Below are 23,929 nucleotides of genomic sequence, written 5' to 3'. Positions count from 1 at the left end.
GTCTGAGGCAGGGGCGGCTGCATGAGGCAAACTGATTGGTGATCCCTTTGTGTAGAAGTTGGAGAAACAGCTCTTGACAAGCCGCAGAGGTCTATAAAAAAAACTGCCCGGGGAAGGTTTTTGGCGGGGTCGGAAGAGGCAGGGGTTGCTTCTACGGCTGCTCTTTCCATCCAGGCCCCATCAGAGCTCAAGCCGCCGCAACAATGGATGGAACAAGGGCAGACAGTGTACATTCTACTCCACCCGGAGAGACAGAAAGGGAAGGGCCAACCGCGCCACTGAGGCATTGTAAGCAATATCTTTTCTTTCCCTCAAAGACTGGGGGAGGACTGGGATTGTTTGTACACAAATGGATAGAATTCACTTCAGACCCTTGAGTCTTGGAGACCGTACAAGGCTACCACATAGAGTTCTGCGGAACACCAGTTCAGATGGCAAGGCCACATTCTTTGTTTTTTTTCTGAACAGGGCATGGAGCTTATAGACTTAGAGGTGCAGGATCTTCTCACCAAAACAACAATCCGGAGGTCAGTATTACATCCCTGAGGTTTCCTCTGCAATCTTTTTTTGGTGGAAAAGAAGGACAAGGGGGTTTGTTCGGTGATAAATCTTAGAGGATTCAACGAGTGGCTGGTTTATCGCCACTTAAAGATGGAGGGCATTTACCTCCTGAGAGATTTTTTGCAGTGGGACGACTGGTTGGTGCGTCTGGACCCCTAAGACGCCTACCTCACCATCCCTATTCTTTTGCCGCACGTCGCAGTTTTCTACAATTTGAGTGGCGGGATCAGATCTTCGAATTTCAAACCTTTTTGTTGGGCTTGTCCTCAGCACCTTGGTGCTTTACGAAGCTTATCAAACCGGTGGTGGAGGCGCTCATAAGGAAGGGTATCAGGCTGATCATCTACCTCGAGTATATCCTCCTAATAAATCAATTGCTCAATCAACTGCTGTCTCACTTGAGCACGACCATTGCGCTCCTCTAGGACATATAATTCATCATCAACAAACAGAATTTGGAATTGATTCCAACACAGACCATGAGCTTTCTGGGGTTTCTCATAGATTCCAGGTCAGCTACTCTGAGTCTCCTGGAACCGAAGATCCTCAAGATCAAGAAAGAATTGAACAAGGTCTTCAGGAGGGACAGGATTTCCCTCAGGCAGTTGGCTAGGATTATTGGCTTGTTGTCATCCTCGATTCAGGTCATCTCCCTCGTCCCTCTGCACTACAGGGTACTTCAGTGATTGAAGGGGACTCATCTACGGAGGGGCCTCACCTCTTCAGAACTGGTTTCCCTGATGACGGGGGCCAGGACGGAGCTACAGTAGTAGATAAACCACATGGAGGCGTGGAACAGTCAGGCGATGTTCTGGTCTCTCCCAGACCTGATAATAGAGTCAGACGCCAGCCGGCAGGGCTGGGGCGCCAGATGTTGCATGATCTCCATGGGCGGAAGATGGACAGAGGAGGAGTTGCGATTGCACATCAACTGCCTGGAACTACTCGCAGAATCTTTTGCAATCCGATCCCTGACAAGGAATAAGGTATCATGCTGTGTACTCCTGAGGATGGACAACATGACAGCAGTCCAATATATCAATGGGTTAGGAGGTACTCGATCAACAGTGTTGGCAGAGCCTCCATCGACAGATTTCAGTGACGGCCGAGTACCTGCTGGGATCTCAAAACACAGTGGCAGATTAGAATTCCAGACATCTCATGGATTCCAGCGACTGGATCCAACGATTTTTCAGGCTCTGATGGTTCTTTGGGGTACTTGCAATGTAGACTTGTTTGCCTCCAGATTGAATGCCCAGCTTCCTTGGTATATCAGCTGGAGACTTGATCTGGGAGCAGTGGTGGTAGATGCCTTCCTACAAGACTGGCTGACAGTATAAGCATATGCATTCCCACCGTTTCTTCTGATTCAGAGAGTGGTGGCTCAAGTCTGACGTTAGATCTTTTTTGGTTCTGATAACGTTGATCTGAAAGTCTCAGGCATGGTTCCCCACTCCTTTGGAACTGTTGTGGGTCACTCCAGTGCAACTTCCATCGCTCCCCGGGATCCTTCAGGACCCCCACGGCCATGCTCATCCAATGGTTCTACAAGGTCACCTCACCCTCATGGCTGGAGGATTTCAGGTGATGATGGGAAGACAGCCACATTTCTGACTGAGCTGAGAATCTCATTCAGCAGTCATTGGCCCCGGAGACAGTCAAGAGATATAAATCTGCATGGAGAAGATGGGTTCGGTTGTGTGTAGAGGCACCTGGATCCCGTGGGGACAAACATTACAGACGTCCTGAATTTCCTGGCAGAACTGTCCAGCGCGGGGCTTGCTTTTTGCACAGAGGATCCCTCCAGGTCGGCCATTTCAGCAGGACACTACCCCATCAATAAAATTCCGGTGGGGGAACATCTGCGTGTTTGTAAGCTGCTCAAAAGTGTCAAAATGTCATGAGCCCATGTAACCCAGATATTATGGGTTATGGGATGTCAATTTGTTTCTACATCTTCTTTCCAATTGGCAGGATAACCAATACTTTTCCAGGAAAGAGATTCAGCATAATGGCCTGTGTTACTCTGCCTCATCACTTGTAAGAGAGATTCGGCTGTCAGAGCGATTGACATCAAGGCAAGATTTTTCCCTTCAGAAGGGGTTACTTTCACCATATCTCGAAGGTCAAATCTAATACCAGGTCAGTAACTAATTCAGCTTTTGATGGTTCTCCCAAATTTGCGTGGTGAGATGCCTTAGATGGGGAAACAGCCTTTACAACGCTGTCAATACCACGCAGGTAGTTAACAACGTGGTCGTTACAACGACCATGTTGTTACCACGCGTGGCATTACATCACAAGACGTTTCAATGACTTGCTCTAGGTGGCGTACAACATCAGGGAATGTGTGGGATTTTAAATCCAACACCTTCCCTGCTGTTGCGCTAACTGGTGTAGGAATAGTAATTTATACTATTCCTAAGTCCAGCGCGCCACCTAGCGCAAGTCGTTGAAACGACTTGTGATGTAATGCCACGCTGTAACAACGCTGTCATTGTAACGACCGCGTTGTTACCTACCGCGTGGTAAAAGCACACGTTGTAACGTGCTACATTCCATAAGACATATGAGGAGGTAACTGCAGAAGTGAGGCCGCCAGATGAGAAGCAACTATTGATTGCCATCAAGCAACCGTTCAGGGTGGTATAATCTCCTTCCATTGCTAGGTGGGAAAGAATTATTATGGCAGAGGCTGGGATTAATGCACACCTTTTTGGGGCCCATTCAACCAGAGGCACCATGGCTTCCAAGGCAGTTCAGATAGGTGACAGACTAGAGGACATTATGAGTGCAGCAGATTGTTCCTCAGAGTTCACCTTCAAAAGTTTTTATTTCAAACCAATTTACGATGTTGCATCACTGGCAGTAAGTAAACTTTGAACATGCATAATCCTCCGGTTCTGGCATAGAATGAAAAAATTCCTAGTTGACAAGAAGGAAAGTTTCAATTATTTTAAGGACACAGTGGCGAGGATTATCCCACCCTTAGCATATTTACAATCTGCCATCACGCCCCCTTTTCTGAGTTATAAGGAATGTATCTAAATCTTGTTATGATTCGATGTACCCTGTCACCGGCATATATCAGGAAGTAACATGCACAGGTGTGTGCTGATCATTATTGAACTCTTTTTTTTTTTCGTGAACAGTGCATTGGAATTCATGTGTTATTGTATTGTTGTAACAGTACGTTTCATTTGTTTACTAGGAATCAAGTTCATGGATGAGATATTAAATGTTCTTTAGTTAATCGATGTGAGGATTGTACTATGGTCACTGGATTTGCGATTGTAACAGGTCAATGAATTACCATGTTCTGGTTTATTTAGTACAATACCAGCGTATGCTTAACAGAGTACGTTCTATTCGTAGCTTCGGATTCCAAGATGGATTGAAGCTGCTTGAACTTAACTTCCTACAGTGAAGAAAAGAAAGGACTTTGTGGAACATGGATTTATATGGACATATTGTGATTGGTTAATGGCTGTGATGGACACTCCTCCCTTTGGATCATGTAATATGTAGTGTTCATATGTTATGTTATGTTATGTTAAAAACTATTTGTAACGCGCACTTTCACCAACGGTTTCTTGGCGCTCAATGACAAGTGACGATGAGCCAGGAGGAGAGAGTTAGTCGTATGCAGAGTGGAAAAGCAGAGTTTTTAAAAGTCTGCGGAAACAGTCATATTTTGGGCAGAGACGGAGAGAAGATGGCAAAGAATTCCAGGTGGACGGAGCCAGGACAGAAAAGGACAGGCCACCGTGCTTTTTCCTTTTATACTTAGGGGTATCAAGGAGATTAAGAGATGCGGATCGGAGAGTTCTAGCGGGGATGTGACGGGACAGGCTCGAAGAAATAAAGGCGGGGGCTGCATCCGAGAGGGCCTTAAAGGTAGAACATGCCAGTTTGAAAATGCAGCGTTTAGAAATAGGGAGCCAATGCAGACTGTGGAGGAGGGGGGTGACATGCCGAAATTTGGACTGGTGGAAGATCAGGCGGGCAGCCTGATTCTGCACCAACTGTAATCGATGAAGGTGGCAGGCAGGAATGCCCGCGTACAACATGTTGGCGTAGTCGAGCCTGGAGGTGATAAGTGCAATGACCACCAGGGTCAGGGCTTCTTTGGTGAGAAACCTACTGATCTTGCGAATCCGCCTGAGATGGAAGAAACAGGCTGAGGTGACCGAGTTGATTTGCGGTTTCATCGAAAGGTCATCAGAAATGATCACCCCCAGGCTTTTGACAGAGCGCAGAGGAGTGGGTGCAGACCCTAAAGATGTAGGCCAGAAGGAGGAGTTCCATGGGTGATTGGGGCCACCTACCAAGACAAGCTCAGTTTTTGTAGGGTTAAGCTTTAAGTGGCTGTGATACATCCATTCCGCAATGGACAACATGATGGACTGGAAATTAAAACGGGAGGAAGGGAGGGAGTCAATGGGAAAAATTAACTGAAGGTCGTCCGCATAATTAAAAATCGTGGCCGGGGAGTTGCGGAGGGAAACTAGGAGGGGTTGGAGATACAAATTAAAAAGAAGAGGGGATAATGCCGAGCCTTGAGGGACGCCGCAAGGAAGGGATGTGTAGGGTGCGGAAAAGGTGGAGAGATGAACGGACTGTGATCGCTGGTGAAGGAAGGATCTGAGCCAGTCAAGGGCCACTCCCTGGATGCCGGCATTGTGGACACGGTCGATCAGGATGGAATGATCGACCGTGTCGAAGGCCGCCGAGAGATCTAGAAGAACAAGGGCCTGAGAGGTGTTATTGTCAGCGCCCTTCCTGAGAGAGTCCATGACTGCTACTATGACCGCCTCGGTGGAGTGGAGGGGTCTGAAACCCGCTTGTTGAGAGTCCAAGAAGGAAGATTCCTCTATGAAAGAGCTCAGACAGCGGGTAACGTAGGTCTCTAGAATTTTTCCTAGGTAAGGGAGAAGGGAAATGGGTCTGAAGTTACTGAGTGTAGAGGGATCGGTATTGGGTTTCTTTAGGATGGGTACAATGGCTGCTTGCTTGAAGGAGAGAGGGACCTCCCCCGTGGCAAGAGAGTTGTTGAGTAGTGCAAGGGGGGGGCCGGGACATGCGAGGAAAGCTTCTCTCAAGATCTGCGGGGGGCAGCAGTCATTTGGGGAACCCGACCTGACTTTGTGCAGGAGTGAGGTGAATTCTTGTAGGGAGATGGGAGGGAACTCCGACAAGGTGCTAGTGTTTTTAGGGGGAAGAGGAGGGGGAGTAGGAGATGCCGGGGTCGGGATGTTGTTTTTTATTGTAGTGATTTTCTCTATGAAATAGGAATTAAGTGAATCGCAGAGGGGTTGAGTCGGCTGGGGCTGGGGGGTAACCCTATCCGGCAGGGAGAGCTCGTTTACAATAGAGAAGATGACCTTTGGATTGTTATTGGAGTCCAAGATTATCTTGGAGAAATATGCCGTTTTAGCTGCCAGGATCGAATGTTTGTAGAGTTTCTGAGCCTCAGTGTAGACAAGTTTGAGCTGGGGGTCATAGTGGCGACGCCAGCGGCGTTCAGTTTGCCGCAAGGCAAGTTTGTCCGCTTTAAGTTGGTCCGTGAACCAACGTTGTGCGTCGTGGGGGCGCTTAGCTTTAATCTTTTTAAAAGGGGCTACTTTGTCACTAGCCTGGCGTAACCATTTATCAAGATTGTCATAGTTTTTTTACGTGCTCTTTGAACATGCTACATAATAACGAGTGAAGCAAGACATGCACAAACCTTGCCGCTGCATCCTCAATAGATTTGAAACTTTCCTTCAGGTCAATTAGGACTTTTTTTAATGATGTCGTAGTCAACATTAATCACACCCTAACATTAACACCTCCCCGCATATGATGTTCCTGTTCAGAGTCCGCCCTAGAATCACAAGGGTTCCAGTGCCTATAACATCCATATGCTACAAGTATAATCGGAGCCTCCCGTCCTGACATAGAATTGAAACTTTTCTTCCTGATAGGTAGGACATTTTATATAGGTGAAGAGTTGCAGACAACTGTAATGTAGTATGTCATTACCTGAATGATGACGCTGTGAGACGGTGGTATATGGCTTTTTAATTACTTTAATTAACTCTAAGGAGAGCGCCGGGCAATGCACGACCGCGCGGTCGATTCCCCGACTCGCGCATGCGCAGATCGTTCATTCGCGCTGTCCTCGCGCGCTACGCAGCCACGTAGCGTGCGAGGACTAGAGCGCAACACTACATATCTCCCTTCTTTTATATTGTCCAATGAATGTAAGGTCCTTACAGTCTTGCAGGGTGCTTAGCTCCCCTCTAGATCAAAGTCACGAAAGTGGCTGGGTCTTACCACCACTCTGCCTGCTCTGGTACGCCTTACCGGAGTGGAATAAGCATCTGGGGTACCGTCCTCAGCTGGGCTCCCCGCCCTGTCTCGGGGAGTGCCTTGTTCACCTCTCCTCGGGGTACCGCTCTCCTCTCCCTGCAGTTCCTCCGTCTCCGTTGTCCCTTGATCTTCCTGCTCCTCACGGGTCTCTTCCTCCGTCGTGTCTCTTTCATCCGCTGATTTACTTCCTTCATTTACGCTTGGCTTAGGCTCTTGTGGTGTCTTTTCATTCTCTTCCAGGGGCCATCTTAGGATCTTGTTGCATTTGGCCATGCGATCATGGGACCACACGTTCCCATCGCTGAGCAACGCTGCCCTCTCGTACACTTCCTTCACCTGTAGGGGTGGACTGTACTTGCTGTCACCTTTCCTTTTCCGTATAGCTAATCTGACTCTCACCCATTCCCCTCTCTCCAGGATTGTTTTCTTCACTTTCCTCCTCTGATTGTAGTACTCCGTGTATATCCTCTGGGCCTTCTCTAGATTGTGCTGTACCACCGCAGGAGACCATTTACTGGTGATCGTCTTCTCTCTCCAGATCACGTTGTCCTTGGTGAAGGGGTGTCTTCCTCTTAATATTTGGAATGGACTATACCCCGTGCCCTTGGGGGTGATGCGATAGGCCCAAATCATGTTCTGTATCTCCTTCTCCCAATCTTTTCCCATCATGATGGCTGCTTGAATGGACCCCATGAGGACTCTGTTGAATCGTTCCACCTGTCCATTGCTCGACGGATGATACACTGCGGTGTGTAGTAGTTTGATTCCGTTTCTCTCGGCGTACTTGTACCACTTTTCCGATGTGAATTGAGGCCCATTGTCACTCAGGATGGTTCTCGGAATACCTTCCCTTAGGAACACGGTAGTTAGAAACTTAATCACTGTCTCTGCATCCATTGCTTCTTGTATGTGTACCTCCGGCCACTTTGAATATTTGTCGACCAGAACGCATAGGTATTGGGGCGTTCTGTGGGTGTCCAGCACAGGTCCCACAATATCCACGGCCACTTCTTCCCACGGGCCACTTGGTAGTGTGAACTTCCCCAAAGCTGGTCGTAGGGTATTCAGTGTTTTGTCCGTTCTTTGGCACTGATCGCATTCTCTCACATGTCTTTCCACCTGAGCGTCCATTCCTGGCCACCAGTACATGTGCTTCGCTCTCGCTTTGGTTTTTACTATTCCTAGATGTCCTTTGTGTAGTAGTGCGATCAGTCGAGAGACTAATGCTGCTGGGGGAATTACTTTATCACCTCTGTACAGGAATATGCCTTTGTCCCCCACTGATAGTTCCTCCCTGACTTCGTAGTATTTCCTGAGCATCTCACCTAACCGTTTCTTTTCCGGCCAGCCATGAATTATGTTCTCTTTGACTTCACGAATCTCCCTGTCTTCTTCGTACGCTAGAGTCCAGTTTTGCTTACTTATCACTCTTTCTGGATCTTCCATCACCGCTACCATTTCTTCTTCTTCTGCTGTTGTGTTGAGGGCTTCTTCCATGGCCGCCGCTCTACTAAGGTAATCTGCTACTTTGTTTCGTGTCCCCGGTATGTACTCCACGTCATACCTGTACTCCAGTAACTTGAGTGTCATTTTTGCGATGCGTGGCGTGGCACTGGCATGCCCACTCGAGGTGAGCACTTTAACTAGTGGGTGGTTTATGATCCGTTTTGAGTTTGAACCTTGTGCCCCATAGAAATTGGCAGAACTTCCCCATGGCCCACACCACTGCTAGCATCTCCTTCTCAATTACGCTATACTTCTGTTCAGTGGGTGATAGCGTTCTTGATGCGAAACTAAGGGTCTCCGTCGTTCCTTCTCTCCTCTCCTGCATGAGGACTGCTCCCAGTCCTTTCTCGCTGGCATCCGTCGTCAGTACTGATCGACCGTGCTTGGCTGATGTCTTTCTTCAGGGTTTCAAATTCCTTTTGTGTTTCTTCTGTCCACTTGTACACCGTTTTGTCCCTCGTTAATTGTCGTAGGTGGTGTGTTTTGGTGGCAAAATGTTGCACGAACTTGCTGTAATATTCTGCCATCCCCAGGAAGGATCACACCTCTTCTTTGTTGGATGGGGCCATAGCATTGCATATCGCTTCCACATTTGCGCGTTTAGGCGTGATGCCTTGTCCTCCTATTTCATGACCCAGGTAGGTGACTGACGTCATTCCCAGTCGGCACTTCTCCCATTCCGCGGTCAGGCCGTTGTTTTCCAGCACACGGAGCACCTTCTCCAGCTTCTCATCATGATATTTTCTATCTGTCCCCATCACCAGTATGTCGTCTTGGAAGTACTGAATGCCCTCGATGTCCTGGAATAGTCGATGCATTAATTTCTGGAACACCGCCGCTGCTGAGGCGAGACCGAACGGCATTCTGCGGAATTGGTAGCATCCAAAGGGTGTTTGTCAGGGGGTCCCTGCCTGCCACGAGCCGGGGGAGGACTTTCATTCCTGTTCGTTTCCGCCCCGCTTGCAGGACAGCCGTGGTCCCTTTAAGAAGGACAGGCCATTCCCGGAGGAGGAGACGCCGCCTCTGACATCACCGGCCGTCCTCCAATCAGATGTCCTGTTGCCATTGAAAGATCGACGTCAGGACGAACACGGCGCGACACAGCCCCGAGAGGAGAAGCCGGACGAAGCAGTTGCAGGAGTGTTCGTGAACCAGGAGACGAAGGCATTTGGAGTAGAGCCGTCGGAACAGGCGAGGAGAGACGATCCGGAGACGTTGGCGTCCCAGGAGACGAGAAAGCCAGGAGGCCAACGAGACCATGCTCCGCCCCGCCACACTTCTGGAGAAGTGTGGCACCACAAGGTACGAGCCCGATTAAGGGGACTCGTTTTCTCACAGGGAGGGAACCGGTAGGGGTGGGTGACGGTAGTCAGAGGGCGCTTGGGTGGGCTTTTCACATTGTCAAAAGAGCACACCTCCCCTACACAACCATATTGTTGCACGGTAAAGGTTCCCTGGTGATCCCGTCACTTCCCCTCCCCCTCCTTTCAACATCGGGAATCCCGACATTGGATATAACCCCGGGTTTTGTTTTCTTTCCGAGGGACACCTCTGGGCCCTTGTCAGCCTCAAGCCAGAAGAGTACCGAGCTGCGACCAAGAACGACCAGACAGGACTATTGAGAGATTTCCGAGTACTCCGTCCTCCTCCTGGACTGTGGCATTGGTGGTCTGATTCTTTCCTTAAACTGGTACCCCGTTCAATAAAAGTCTTACCTTACTACTGTATCCTGGTCCTTACGTTCCGGGGCAAGGGTGTCCCCTCAACCCCCTCTTACAAGTGGCGAGCCAGATAGGAGGTTAAGACCGTCCTCTGATACAAGATGGAAACCATTATCCAACAAATGAAGGAAGGACAGGAAAAACTCGAATGGGCAATCGGACAAACAGCCACTCAAGTGGAAGCCGACCGCACAGCGTTTACTTCTGCCATACAGGCACAGGCTGCTAGCCTATTGAAGCTGGCAGAAGGTGTGGCAGCGCTAGGACAAGGGAGAACCAGTGCCCCTCTCCCAGGAACAGTAGTCCCGTTACAAAAGTTCACTCAAGGGGATGATCCTTTGGCTTTCTTCTTGAATTTCGAAAGGGCCGCTAGGGCCAGCGCTTGGCCCGCTGAGAGGTGGCCTTTTTATCTTGCCCCTCTTTTAACAGGGGAGGCGCAAGCCGCTTATCAGATAGTGAATAAGGATGGTACTTCCGGGTACGCTTTGGTGAAACAGTATATACTCGACCGGCTAGGGGTAGATGAAGAGACCCATCGCCTCAAGTTTCGCCAAGAACGCGGCTCCCCAGGAGATCTCCCAAAGACCTTGTTCTTCAAGTTGAAGGCAGCCGCCGACCTCTGGCTCAAACCCCAGGAAGGTAATATGGACGCAGTAATGGAGAAAATATATCTTGAACAGTTTTTGGAAGCATTACCGTATGGGACACAACAGTGGCTGAAACAACATGCAGGCTTAACCCTTGAACATGCTGTCGAGATGGCTACGTCTTATGCGAGGGCCCAGGGACGACACCCTATAAGAGAAATAGAGAAAACCAATAAGGCCATCCCGGGAAAACCCGAAAAAAAACTTACAAAGCCCCCTGTAGAGCCTTACCGACCACGACCCCTAAAACCAGACTTTCAACCCAACTCCGGTCCACAATGCTATGACTGTGGGGAGTGGGGACACATCTCCCGGTATCGCCGAAAACGAAAGGAAAAGGAAGACGAACCTATGGATGTGAGCTATGCTCCCTACTCACTTCTGTACGCCCAAGAAACAGGCCAGGTCTTCTATGTGAGTGTAACTGTATATGGGAAAGTGGTTCGCGCCTTACTTGACTCGGGATGCCGGCACTCGGTGGTTAAAAAGAAACTGGTCCCCCCCTCATGCCTCATACAAGGGAAACGGGTACACATAAAATGCGTGCATGGTGATGTCAGGGAGTATCCCATAGCCAAAATCATCGTTTGCACGGCCTCAGGCACCAGAACCGAAGTAGTCGTTGGGGTTTTGCCTACTTTACCAGAACCTGTGATCATAGGTACCGACAATCCGGGCTTCGTCGCTCTCATGTCTGAGGCTTTGCAAAACACTCCCCGCCCCACTTTTCTTGCTTCTGAACCATGGGCCAGGGATACCCATTTTCGAACAGCCCAACTAAACGACTCCTCCCTTACCAATGCTTGGCACATCGCCCGTTCAGGTCAGGATCCTGTAACAACTACGTATCCCACCTTCATTGAAAAAAATGGGTTGTTATATCGGCTGGCCAAGTCAGATGCAGTGCCCCAACTCCTGGTACCGGTTGCCTTTAGGGACCAGATTTTATTCTTTGCACATGCACACTTACTGGCAGGACACTCAGGGGTGGAAAAAACCGGGCAGGCCATTTTGCAACACTTCTTTTGGCCAGGGATTTACGCACAAATACAACGATACTGTCAAGAGTGTCAGATATGCCAACGTAGAAACCCCTATGTTCCACCTCCAGTACCTTTGAACCCGTTACCGATCATAGGCAACCCGTTTGATAGAATAGGCATGGACCTAATCGGTCCCTTACCTAAGTCGGCTAGGGGCCACCAGTATGCCCTGGTCTTAGTAGACTATGCCACTCGCTATCCCGAGGCTTTTCCACTCCGGGCAGCTACATCAACAGCCATCGCCCAAAAACTCATTGAGGTGTTCGCTAGGATGGGTTTTCCTCGCGAAATCATTACTGACCAAGGAACGCCTTTTGTCTCCCGCTTAATTTCACAGGTCTGTAAACAACTCCAAATAACTCACATAAAAACGTCTGTTTACCATCCCCAGACGGATGGTTTGGTCGAAAGGTATAATGGTAGCTTAAAACTCACCCTGAAGAAGCTCCTCTCTGGGGATGGTAAAAAGTGGGACCAACTGTTACCATTGGCTCTTTTTGTCCTTAGGAGCTAAAAACAAGCCAGCTTAGGCACGTCTCCTTTCGAGTTGTTGTTTGGCAGAACCCCAAGAACCCTATTGGAAATAACAAAAGAAAGCTGGGAAAAGGAAGGGGTACAAGAAGCAGAACCGAAAGAAACCGAATACCTGCCACTAATGGATAATAAATACGGCTCTAGAGAGGGTCCGGATAGTTAAGAACCACAACCAATAGGCAAAACCAGGACACAGGATGGACAACAAGACAAAGTCTAAGGGAATTTGAATATTTTTTAGAAAAGAGTCTTTTTATTTCATCATTGTTCTTTATATAGATATGAAGGTCATTTTTTAAGAGAAGTTTAACAAGGTAGATTAGAGAAAGTATTAAGGAAGGTAATCAAAATGATACAATTTCCAAATAACAAATTGCTAACAGTCCCACAACCACTCCTTCAGACAACCATACACTCATACTCTCTCACATCCGACAACATCATCAAACAACATATGACATAAATATGTGCTAATTAAAACATATACAAGTAGAAATGGTCATTTAACAAATCAAATAGGAAGAAATGGACTTTGAACAGCCCATACGGCTATAAAGCACCAATAGGCACGTTTACAGTAACAAGAATTGCGGTGACAGAGTGCCGACGCGCGTTTCGGTGAACAGGCCCCGACGGGGGCTGCACCTTCATCAGGGCGAAGGAGGGCCGAGATGGTGGGACAAGCGCACCTATAAACAAACAAAATGTTAAACAATAATAGGAAGAATGCAGAAAAGATAAACAGTATATAAATACATACATGTAAGGCTCCAGATACAAAAACAATCGAAACTACAACAATGGATATATAATACAATCTTAGACTCTAAACAGGGGTCTATTGGGAATTAAACCTAACGTGATAAATCATAAGTCATGAACAGGTTTGCCACAAAAGGTTGAAGCGATAATATATACATTTTAGCAATATATAAGTGTCAAAACATCGGAATAAAGTGCAGTCAGGGAGATCTGATCTCCATCCAGTAATATGAGAAAGAAAAAATATTATACATTAAATACGTATAACTCAACATACAGTAAATATAAGGACAAATAAAGAATTACTCTCTGAATAAGTAAGGGATGAATGCATGCTGGGACAGCAAAAGAGAGACGTGAGCCATAAAGTGTGATCTGATATCACTTCAGATCTATCGGAGTTGGAAGGACCAATAGAGAGGGGGCAGAGTGGAATGGTGCTCTCCTTATATCCCTTAGGGTCTGTGAGGGTTAAAAAGGCCACCACGAGGTGGGAGAAACAAATGGGTGCCCTCCTCAGGGGGGATGAGCCAATACCTAGCGGTCAGTGAGTCTCAGGATAAAGAATTCAGCCAAGGCCTGGCGGTACGGAGATCAAATGCCGACCAGCAGTAACAGAGTTTCTTCAAGGGGATGGCGGGCGTCTACTGACATGAGGAAGCCTGAAAAATTGTTTTAATATATATATATATAAAAAAAGGGCAATAGTTAAATAATAATAAGCCCCCACAATGGTAGCTGCACAGATGATAAACAGAGCTGACAGGGGGAGGGGCTCAGGATAACCTACCCGTATGTGGTCGAGATTAGTCGTCCGCGGGAAGAGGTTTTCCTTTTAGCGGGGCAGCGACTAGACGCACAAAGACACCCTCAATCAGAGGGACCAAGTCGGATTTAGGAAATATCGGCGGGAGGGATGGTAACGCCTAAAACGAGGCAGAGAGATAATATTAGGGCCTGTCATGGAACAGGTATCGCAGAAAGGAACCAGGTCTCGGGGGGGGGAAAAAGACTAACCCAATTTTAATCAGCGAAGCGATAAACAAACAGGCTTGCGGCACAGATCTCAGCGGGAGCACAGCGGGTGAGCGGCTTCCGGGGTAGGGGATGTCAACAAGGTAAAACAACTCCTTTTATGTAAGGGTGGGAGGTTGACTGGCCAGTGAAGGGCTAGGGGTGGGGAAAGCTAAACAAGGAGAAACGAAAAAGGATGGACATAGAGAAGGGGCTCGGGAGGAGACGAATGCGGCGGCCATCTTGGAACAGCCGAATAGGGGGTGCCTAAAAATAGGGAACTAATAAAGAGAAATCATAGGGGGATGGAAGGGGATGAAAGAGGACACCAAAAAAATGAAAAGAATCAATAAAGAACTAAATAGCGGAAACCCAAACAAATCTATTAAGGGAATAAGGACAGAAGAAGGGTCCAAAAAATGAACATGGACCAACAAATCTTAAGATTTGTTGGTCCATGTTCATTTTTTGGTGTCCTCTTTCATCCCCTTCCATCCCCCTATGATTTCTCTTTATTAGTTCCCTATTTTTAGGCACCCCCTATTCGGCTGTTCCAAGATGGCCGCCGCATTCGTCTCCTCCCGAGCCCCTTCTCTATGTCCATCCTTTTTCGTTTCTCCTTGTTTAGCTTTCCCCACCCCTAGCCCTTCACTGGCCAGTCAACCTCCCACCCTTACATAAAAGGAGTTGTTTTACCTTGTTGACATCCCCTACCCCGGAAGCCGCTCACCCGCTGTGCTCCCGCTGAGATCTGTGCCGCAAGCCTGTTTGTTTATCGCTTCGCCGAGTGAATTTGGGTAAGTCTTTTTCCCCCCCCCCCCGAGACCTGGTTACTTTCTGCGATACCTGTTCCATGACAGGCCCTAATATTATCTCTCTGCCTCGTTTTAGGCGTTACCATCCCTCCCGCCGATATTTCCTAAATCCGACTTGGTCCCTCTGATTGAGGGTGTCTTTGTGCGTCTAGTCGCTGCCCCACTAAAAGGAAAACCTCTTCCCGCGGACGACTAATCTCGATCATATACGGGTAGGTTATCCTGAGCCCCTCCCCCTGTCAGCTCTGTTTATCATCTGTGCAGCTACCATTGTGGGGGCTTATTATTATTTAACTATTGCCCTTTTTTTATATATATATATATTAAAACAATTTTTCAGGCTTCCTCATGTCAGTAGACGCCCGCCATCCCCTTGAAGAAACTCTGTTACTGCTGGTCGGCATTTGATCTCCGTACCGCCAGGCCTTGGCTGAATTCTTTATCCTGAGACTCACTGACCGCTAGGTATTGGCTCATCCCCCCTGAGGAGGGCACCCATTTGTTTCTCCCACCTCGTGGTGGCCTTTTTAACCCTCACAGACCCTAAGGGATATAAGGAGAGCACCATTCCACTCTGCCCCCTCTCTATTGGTCCTTCCAACTCCGATAGATCTGAAGTGATATGAGATCACACTTTATGGCTCACGTCTCTCTTTTGCTGTCCCAGCATGCATTCATCCCTTACTTATTCAGAGAGTAATTCTTTATTTGTCCTTATATTTACTGTATGTTGAGTTATACGTATTTAATGTATAATATTTTTTCTTTCTCATATTACTGGATGGAGATCAGATCTCCCTGACTGCACTTTATTCCGATGTTTTGACACTTATATATTGCTAAAATGTATATATTATCGCTTCAACCTTTTGTGGCAAACCTGTTCATGACTTATGATTTATCACGTTAGGTTTAATTCCCAATAGACCCCTGTTTAGAGTCTAAGATTGTATTATATATCCATTGTTGTAGTTTCGATTGTTTTTGTATCTGGAGCCTTACATGTATGTATTTATATACTGTTTATCTTTTCTGCATTCTTCCTATTATTGTTTAACATTTTGTTTGTTTATAGGTGCGCTTGTCCCACCATCTCGGCCCTCCTTCGCCCTGATGAAGGTGCAGCCCCCGTCGGGGCCTGTTCACCGAAACGCGCATCGGCACTCTGTCACCGCAATTCTTGTTACTGTAAACGTGCCTATTGGTGCTTTTTAGCCGTATGGGCTGTTCAAAGTCCATTTCTTCCTATTTGATTTGTTAAATGACCATTTCTACTTGTATATGTTTTAACCCCTTCGCTGCTGCGGACATTCCGCTGCAGCGCTGGGGGGGCAGGGGGGCAGCGCGGTGGGCCTGTGCTCATGACGGAGCCGCTCCGTCATGAGCCACAGTTGAGCTGTGCTCATGACGGAACGGTTCCGTCATGACTCCGCCCATTTGCGTTATCCCCCCGCACAGGCGGGGAAACAGCGCCGCGCAGGCGGAGCGGCCGCCAACGGGCGTGTCATGACGGAACCGTTCCGTCATGAGCACAGCTCAACCATGGCTCAGGGAAGGGGTTAATTAGCACATATTTATGTCATATGTTGTTTGATGATGTTGTCGGATGTGAGAGAGTATGAGTGTATGCTTGTCTGAAGGAGTGGTTGTGGGACTGTTAGCAATTTGTTATTTGGAAATTGTATCATTTTGATTACCTTCCTTAATACTTTCTCTAATCTACCTTGTTAAACTTCTCTTAAAAAATGACCTTCATATCTATATAAAGAACAATGATGAAATAAAAAGACTCTTTTCTAGAAAAATATTCAAATTCCCTTAGACTTTGTCTTGTTGTCCATCCTGTGTCCTGGTTTTGCCTATTGGTTGTGGTTCTTAACTATCCGGACCCTCTCTAGGGCCGTATTTATTATCCATTAGTGGCAGGTATTCGGTTTCTTTCGGTACTTGTTTATTCCCCTGGTATACCTGCCCGTATCTTTGCTCAGGGGTCCCCCTTCTTAGTGGAAGTACAAGAAGCAGAAGCCTTGCTAGATTACACCCGACAGCTTCAAACCCGGTTACACAAATTGAGGACTATGGCACATGAGCACCTAGCCATAGCCCAGACAAAACAAAAAACGTTTTATGACAGAGGCAAGAAGTGGAGAGAGATGGATGTTGGGGAGTGGGCCTTGGTTCTGCTGCCCTCGTCAACACATAAAATGAGGAAAGAATGGAAGGGCCCTTTTAAAATTGTTAGGAAAATCGGTAAAACCACATACATCTTACAAGTCCAAGGTAACAAAACACAAATGTGCCATATAAACTTGTTAAAAAAATGGCTGGGAACACCTCCTCAAGCAGTCAATTCTCTTACCTTAGCCGAACATACCGTGTACGACACCCCTATCGACTCTGACCTATCCCTGGACCAACGGGAAGAAATACTAGCCCTTCTTCTCCAGTATGCAGACGTCTTTTCTGATCAGCCAGGGAAAACCAACATAGCAATGCACTCCATCCCTACGTCTCCGGGGACGGTGGTCAAACTAAAACCCTACCGTGTCCCCGAAGCTAGGAGGCAGGCCTTCCAAGAAGAGGTGAATCAAATGTTACGCTCTGGTGTGATAGTACCCTCCCGCAGCAACTGGTGTTCTCCAGTTGTCCTCGTCCCCAAACCGGACGGCAGTATTCGATTTTGTATCGACTTCAGAGCAGTAAATAGGGTGTCCAAACAAGATGCATACCCCCTTCCTAGGGTAGACGAATTGCTAGAACGCCTTGGGGAGGCTCGTTATATCACCACTATAGACCTCACCAAGGGATATTGGCAGATTCCCCTTAACCCTGCTGATCAAGAGAAAACAGCTTTCTCTACCCCCTCTGGCCATTATCAGTTCACAGTCCTACCATTTGGACTGCACGGTGCTCCGGCAACGTTTCAAAGTGCCATGGATACGGTATTGTCGTCCCATACTCTCTATTCTTCTGCGTACTTAGACGATATTGTCGTCTACAGTAAAACGTGGAAGGACCATATAACACATCTGAAAAACATACTCAGCAGTTTAAGAACAACAGGCTTTCACATAAATGCGAAAAAGACTAGAGTAGCCTTCAGAAAGGTGAAGTATCTAGGATACGTCTTGGGAAACGGTAGGATAGAACCACAGCTAGAAAAAGTCAAGGCTATCCTTGAAGTCCCCTATCCCAAGACCAAAAGAGACCTACGAGCTTTTTTGGGCCTAGTGGGCTATTATAGGAGGTTTATTGCTCAATTCGCTGACTTGGCTGGCCCTCTTACAGACCTTTTAAAGAAAACTCAGTCGTCACCTAGACTACCTGCTCCTACTCCCAGAGAGACTCGTGCATTCGAGGCATTGAAAACCATCCTCACCACTGCACCCGTGTTGATCTCCCCTGATTTCTCGAAACCCTTTATCCTACAGACGGATGCCTCAGGGGTGGGTATTGGGGCGGTCCTATCCCAGGGGGATTCAGAGGGATCAGAAAGCCCGATACTCTTCATCAGTAGTAAACTGTTCCCCAGGGAAGTGGCTTACTCCACTATCGAAAAAGAGTGCTTGGCAGTTCGTTGGGGAGTGGACAAACTCAGGTATTACCTGGAGGGACGACCGTTTATTTTGTATACGGACCACGCCCCGTTAACCTGGCTACAAAGGAACCGGGGTCACAATGATCGCATTCTTCGATGGTTCTTGGCTCTGCAACCCTTTCAGATCGAGGTTCGGCATCGGAAAGGACTGGAGCAGGGGAATGCAGATTATTTGTCTCGATTCCCCTTTTCCCCCGATCGGGGAAATCTCGGGGGAGGGATGTGTCAGGGGGTCCCTGCCTGCCACGAGCCGGGGGAGGACTTTCATTCCTGTTAGTTTCCGCCCCGCTTGCAGGACAGCCGTGGTCCCTTTAAGAAGGACAGGCCATTCCCGGAGGAGGAGACGCCGCCTCTGACATCACCGGCCGTCCTCCAATCAGATGTCCTGTTGCCATTGAAAGATCGACGTCAGGACGAACACGGCGCGACACAGCCCCGAGAGGAGAAGCCGGACGAAGCAGTTGCAGGAGTGTTCGTGAACCAGGAGACGAAGGCATTTGGAGTAGAGCCGTCGGAACAGGCGAGGAGAGACGATCCGGAGACGTTGGCGTCCCAGGAGACGAGAAAGCCAGGAGGCCAACGAGACCATGCTCCACCCCACCACACTTCTGGAGAAGTGTGGCACCACAAGGTACGAGCCCGATTAAGGGGACTCGTTTTCTCACAGGGAGGGAACCGGTAGGGGTGGGTGACGGTAGTCAGAGGGCGCTTGGGTGGGCTTTTCACATTGTCAAAAGAGCACACCTCCCCTACACAACCATATTGTTGCACGGTAAAGGTTCCCTGGTGATCCCGTCACTTCCCCTCCCCCTCCTTTCAACATCGGGAATCCCGACATTGGATATAACCCCGGGTTTTGTTTTCTTTCCGAGGGACACCTCTGGGCCCTTGTCAGCCTCAAGCCAGAAGAGTACCGAGCTGCGACCAAGAACGACCAGACAGGACTATTGAGAGATTTCCGAGTACTCCGTCCTCTTCCTGGACTGTGGCATTGGTGGTCTGATTCTTTCCTTAAATTGGTACCCCGTTCAATAAAAGTCTTACCTTACTACTGTATCCTGGTCCTTACGTTCCGGGGGAAGGGTGTCCCCTCAACCCCCTCTTACAGTGTTATAAAGGATGTAAGTTTCCGGCTTGTAGGATGTAGATCTATCTGGTGATAGGCCGAAGTAAGGTCAATGGTGGAGAACCACTTTACCCCTTTGGTCTTGGACAACATTTCTTCGATGCGAGGTAATGGGAATTTCTCCACGACTAGGCATTTGTTCAGTTCTCGAAGGTCCACACACAGACAGACTTTCCCATTGGGTTTCATTGTCACTACCAAGGGGGCGAGCCATTCCGAGCTGTCTATGGGCTCTATTACTCCATTTTGCTCCAATCTACGAAGTTCCATTTGCACTGCTTCTTTTATGGCTAGGGGCACGTTGCGGACTTTGTGGGATACTGGTCTGGAGTTCTCTTTGAGTTCAATCTTGTGTGTGAATTTCTCCAGTTTCCCTACCTTCCCTCCAAATACCTTCGGGAATTTGCTTTTCATCTCTTCCAGTCCCGGCCAGCTCCCGGGCGTGTGTCCCCTCCTGGATCCAACTTGATCCCTAGGTCACCTTGATCCATCCATCCTAGGACGGATGGGCCCTTTTCCGCTACATATAGTTTGCACTCCACGCTTCTTCCTCTGAATTCAAAGATCAGCTTCCTGTATCCCACCATGGGAATCGGTTCTCCAGTGTACGATACTGGTCGTATATCTGGTGGTTCTAGCCTTGATCCCAAACTGGGTTTGAATTCTTCCTTCCACGCTGCTCTTTGGATGATGGTGTATGGGGATCCCGAGTCAATTACTATCTTGATTCTCACTCCTCCTATGACCATGTCACATTGTGGTTTGCGGGAGCGCTTTCCATCTATTCCCAGTACTTGGTCTTCCACGCATAGTACCTCCACATCTTCCTCTTGCTCTTCTTCTTCTTCCTGTTGATCTTGCCTGACGTACTTCACCATCGGTCTCTTCATTTTCCGTCGACAAACCTTTTCATAGTGTCCCATTATGCCGCAGAACATACACTTCGCTCGAAACGCAGGGCAACGTTTGTCCTGGGCTACATGTGCTTGACTCCCGCACCTGTAACATGACGCGTTGTTGTCTCTATTCTGCTTCCATGTTTGCCCTTGTTTCCCTTTCCATTTAGTTGGTCCTTTACCTACCGGAGGCATGGTTTTGCTCCTTCCCTGTGGTTCGCCGTCGTCGACTTTGTTCACCATGGTCTTCTGGTGCGTCTCCCTTTTCGCTGCATCAGCGCACCTTTTTGTCAATTCCGTCTTTTTTACCATGGCTATTACTTCTTTTAGTGACGCCTCACTGTTTGCCCACAACTTATCTTGTACACTTTTGTTGGTGGTGTGCATGACTATCTGGTCTTTTATGAACTCGTCATGCAGAGCTCCATACTTGCATGTCACCGCTAACTTCCTCAACGCTGCTACGTAATCGTCTATGGATTCGCCAGTCTCTTGTTTCTTTTGTTGGAAATTGTATTGGTCAATGGAAACACTCACCGCTGGGCGGTAGTGGGTGTCGAGATCCTCAATGGCGTGCTTAAATACGTCGTCGTCGGCAGCTTGTCTGGGTGCAGGGACTAAGTTCTGAAAAACTCTTATGCCTTCCGGGCCTAAGTTGTGCAGGAGAATCCTTTTCTTCCTCGCAATGGGGAAGGGTTCTCCGTTTTCATCTTCTAGAGCTGCGATGTAGTTCTTGAAATACTCTCGCCAATCCTCCCACTTCATTTGGGGTTCTCCCGGTCTCAGCAGGAACGGGATTGGTGTCGTCAGCGAAGATCCTTGCGTGCTCATCTCGGCGCGTCTTTCTGGCGCCGCCCCTGGGCCACTTGGACTACCTGGCACGTCCGCGCTTCCTTTCTGCGCTTGCTCCTGTCGCGTTTCTTCTGCTCCCCTGTCTCCGCACGCTGCTGCCTCCGCCAGGGTCCCGATGGGTTGGAGCCTTCTGTGTCCTTATCTTGCTTTCTACCCCCACTGCTGGTTTCTCACCCTGTGGTTGCTCCTGTCTTGTCTTGTTGCCTCTGCCGCGCTCTCCCTCGTTTATTTGTACCTCAAGGATGGTCTTCCTACTTGCAGTCCCCAGTGGTGGCTTCCAGGCTGGCCTGTGCTTGCAGGATAGATGGGTATGTGTTGTGTCCTGCTGGACACAGTCTAGTGTTTCTGCCAGCCACTCCCCCGAGGGCTGGCCCACACACACACACACCCTCACCCATCCAACACGGACGTCACCAGTCAGGTGACCCCGCAAATAAAAGAGCCGGAGTGCACGTGCTCTGGGCTAATTACCAGTACCACACTCCAGTGTCTGTGTCTTCCTTCTTACACTATGTGGGCCTAGGGCCCAGAACATAACACTGGCGACGAGCGGGACCTGCCCCGTGTGTACGCTGACAGCAGCGTTGATGTGCCGAGAGGAAAGTGTGGCCGGAGTTCAAGGTGAACTCCCCTGCGCCTGCTGCCAGCTTGTAAGCTGCTGTACTATGGTGAGAAGACACACAACCCGGCACGTGAGGATGGTGCCTGTGGTGGTGAGGAAGTCGGCAGGAGGCGTGTGAAGACGGTAGGAAAAAGCGCCTTGTATCCCCCTATGACCGGAGAAAAAAGGAGCTGCTCGAAGATACGGTGAAAGATGCCAGGCAGCCCTGGTAAGAATTCACTGGCACGAAAAAGCCACAGTGGTGCCTGGAGACGAAAGCAGGACCGTGCGCAAGGGAGGTACAGCTTTTGCAAGAAAAGGCACCCTGGGCTGGTCAACGTGTGGAGGGACTTGTGCATGCCCAGTTTCCCGCCTGTGAAGATTCCCGCAAGCTGCCCCGATAACGGTGTATGGAGGCTGGTCTGCCTACGACGCTGACCTCACAGTGCCCTGATGAATAAGGCGCCAAAGCGGGCAGATGCAGCAGATCGTTACACCCCACGACGAGTGGGAATGACACAGCAGCAAGAGAGCAGCCCGTCTGCTCATGACGCAAGTTAATCAGTCCACGCTGACCGTGTGAGCACGGGTACAGCAGCGCCACCTAGCGATAGTCCATCGCACCTTGCCAAGCCTCAGGGAGTAAAGTGAAAAGAGAAATACATAAATAAAGAAACCGACACCGCCGAGGGAAAATAAACTGCCCACACAAACTCAGGCCGACCCTGTCCCCGACCTGAATAAAGAATCTGCACCACCTTACCTCAACGACTTCTGGACAACAGGCCCTGTTTTTCACCAGGGCAATCCGCATGCAAGAGCTGCAGCGCCCAAACAAAAAGTAAAAGAGCAGGCTGTCCAGTGCCAACAGTTTTTAAAGTCAAACCTGCAGTGTATATCCCCTCCCAGCAGGTGAACGTAGCAGCGGAGCTCGAGGGAGAGAGTGTGCATGAGGCACACAGCGTTTGGAAAACTGCAGAGGCTGTGATCAAAGAAAGAAAACACTTACTTCGAGAGGTGACAGCCCCACTGCCGTGTCCTGGGGCGTGCAGATGCCTTGCAGTGTGAAGGAGAGACGAGCACCGGCAGCAGCAGCATGGGTAGCTTCCCTACGGTGCAGGCAAGAGCTGTAGGGCCGCATATCAGAGGAGGACTGCCTGAACCGGCAAAATAGAAGTGCTGCACCGCCACCTAGTGGCCTCCAGTGGTACTGCAGTCGCCCCAAACCAGTCATACTATAAATAAACACATGCAATGGCCGACTGGTAGATTTGTCAAACAAGGGAGATGCACGGATATCCATTCACAGACACGCTGACACCAGTGGGCCACATGCCCAGTAATCGAGGGTAAGTGGGGAAGGAAGTTCAAGGCCCACACCCAAGAAGAGGGTGCAGTCAACCTACCCACAACACAGAAGAAAGCACTGCTCGGACTCCATCGGCAATCACATAGAGTGCAAATACACGCCTCTACCTATTCTGAGTGGCTCTTCATCCCCTACGAAGTAGCAAGCATTTGGCCATACACCCCTAGTGGCTGCCTATTATCTGAAGGAGAGACAGTTAAAATCCCCAAGGAGCACCAGGGACCCCAGAGCTGCACATCCAAAGAAGCTGCCAAGGGTCCCATGAGTTCGAGAGCAGCCATATCCCAAGGCCTAAGGAGAGCCAATGCACAACTGCACCAGAGTGAGAGAGTACCCAGACTGTTTTCCACAAGAGGCAGTTCAGATGAGTTCATTTGGATTGTCCATAGAGATGACTAACTCTCACGCCTGATTGCTAGGCCCAACGTTGGCAGCCAAGAAAGCTATCCTAGCAGTGAAGAGAAAACTTATCGAACTTTATCCTCAAAGGGAGGAAGAGCATTTCATGACCCCGGTAGCTGGGCATACTC

Source organism: Triturus cristatus, chromosome 7 (assembly GCF_964204655.1).
Source record: "Triturus cristatus chromosome 7, aTriCri1.1, whole genome shotgun sequence".
NCBI classification, from domain to species: domain Eukaryota; kingdom Metazoa; phylum Chordata; class Amphibia; order Caudata; family Salamandridae; genus Triturus; species Triturus cristatus.
The sequence above is the reverse complement of the archived record's forward strand: the minus strand, read 5'-3'. Positions refer to the sequence as shown.